The sequence below is a fragment of the Ipomoea triloba genome, chromosome 10 (genome assembly GCF_003576645.1).
Source record: "Ipomoea triloba cultivar NCNSP0323 chromosome 10, ASM357664v1".
Classification (NCBI taxonomy): Eukaryota; Viridiplantae; Streptophyta; class Magnoliopsida; order Solanales; family Convolvulaceae; genus Ipomoea; species Ipomoea triloba.
The window spans coordinates 20,085,667-20,088,270 of NC_044925.1; positions in this window are offsets into that span (position 1 = coordinate 20,085,667).

Genomic DNA, 2,604 nt, shown 5'->3' on the forward strand with positions numbered 1-2,604 from the left:
CACCTTTGTTGTACAAGATATTTGAGTGCTTAAATATTTTGTAGTGATTCATTGTACCTTAAAAAACTAACACTTAAACACTTCTAACATCTTCGGGAGGAGAGAATCAATTTTAGAAGAAAAAACTGATTTTTACTCCATAGATTAAATGTATTACCGATCTGTTTTTGAGGCTTTTTTTTTTTTTTTGAAAACGTTTTTGGGACATTTTTAAATTTCAAATTTTGTGGAAAAATTCCTTACAAAATATTTCTTTCATTCTTTGCAATATTACTACTTGATCGCGTTATACTTTAAGCTACTTTTCATATTATACTTTTGGTCGAAAATCTAGTTCTATTAGAAAGAAATGTCAAATAAAATATGCATAGGTTAAAAGTAGATTAATTTTTGTAAATAATAATTCAATGTTAACTAAAAAAAAAAAAAGGGAAATGCTTATAGAATAAATGATAATAAAAATGTTCATAATAAAAAATACTCAGTATAATTTAATTTGATGGGACATGAGGCCCATAAGGAGGTTTTAAGGCCAAGCTCATAAATGGTCTTGGCCCAAATGACTATGGCTAATAGCCTTACCCCAGAAAACCCAATTAGCTAACTTCTAAATCTAACAATCATTCATTATATCGTAATAGACTATGATTGGTCTTGTAAGGTGAATCGTGATTTAGAATGACACCGTTTCAAGATAATATGGTTAACAGTTATTCGTATTCTTTATTGCACACTACAATCATAATACACATGTACTGTAATGTTTACGTATATTATGCTTTGTTTTAATAAACATTAGAAATAATATTATGAAGCTACTTATTTGGAACTTTAAAAAATTTGAGAGTAATTAATTTTTTTTTATCAAAATTTGAACGGCCTATTTAATATTTTTTCCTTTTTAGTTTGATGGCAATACAAAAAAGAATATTAATAAAAGAATAAAATCAATGAAAATTTTGATGTACCCAATTAAATTGACAACAAATAATTTCATTTGAACCAACATATTTGAATTTTTATTTAATTCAAATATCGAGCTTTAAAACACCATCCAAGATATGGAGCGTTATTGCATGGACCGTGGTCCATACAACTATGTGGACCACGTTCCAAAACGACGCAAAGTACATTATTCTAAAGTATAAAGTACATTATTTTAACACATACAATATATTATTTTAATTCTTAAATTACATTATCTTACCCAAAAAAGTTTATTATTCTAACACAAATAGTTACAACAGACGTTGTTATTGATTAAAAGATTTTTTTACGCCAAAAGGACATCGTTTTGAGCCGTGGTCCGCACTGTGTGGAAAACAATCCATACAAATAATTTGCCCGGCCCCAAGATATACTAAGTACTTCTTGATTAAAATTTATTACCACAGGTTTAATTAATGGTAGTAAGCATGAAAACAAGGCGACAAATTCAATCTCTATTTTTCTGACACTTATAATACTTTACAATATCGTATTTATTCTATACATTTTCAATGTCTTTCAACCCAAAGAATCAATGTCACATCACTAGGGTTCGATTCTGTAATCACCAATTTGAAATGAAAACAGATGTTTCATCAAAGTACATAATAATTGTTTGGTTGAATCTGTATTAGTTAAACGTACCAAATAATGGCATGCGGACACGGCAAATTAATTACTTTGTTTAGGCATACATGCTTCTGTTCCAATTTGGTTGGATTAGAAGGAAACATACGTACCTAAATTGGTTTGGGGTTTATGAAACCCGACAGCGCCGCCGTTGCCCACGGCGGCGTAACATTGCCTTCCTCCGCCTTTTGTATGTGACAGCTGTTGTAAGCGCATGCAAGACGATATTGGAGTTTGGAGATATTAAAAAAAAAAAAAATCAAACTTAATATTTTTCGTTACACATATTTATTTTCTATATTATTATTAATTCTACAATTAAACCGAAAGCAAGAATCTTCAAATTATTTTATTTGAAAAAACATAGAATTTTAAAATAATACTACGTAATAAATAATAATTTATCAAATAAAATGAGAAGTGCAACTGTATTAGATACTTGTAATCTTGTTCTAATTCCGAATTAAGTCCCTTGTTGGAAAAAAAAAAAGAGTTAAAATTGACATTTAAAGTTATTATTTTGTGGTATAATTTTTAGTGAAGTTCACTTATAATTTTGATTGGGTCAAAATAGATTCAAGTTCCGATAAATGAGATGTTTAATTAATTTAATATATTATACGTTCAAAATGAAAAATAAATGAATAAGAAATTCAAAGTGTAACCATTGAGAATTTGGCGATATCTTCGACTTCCAAGTTCCAACTATATGACTTCAAAACTTCTGCGGTCCATCTTCTTTGTTGACTTTTTTGGTCGACTAGCCAGCCTCTCTTGGCTATTTAAATTTTGAGCCCATATCATTTTGAATGGTTCGCCCTAAACTAACTCGATCCCTAATGTATTTTATGACAAATTATACCATGAATTAGGATTACTGGCGGATCCATAATAAGGACTGTAACAACAGCTACCCTCACTCCTCCCACTACATCCTAATATATATATATATATATATATATATATATATATATATATATATATATA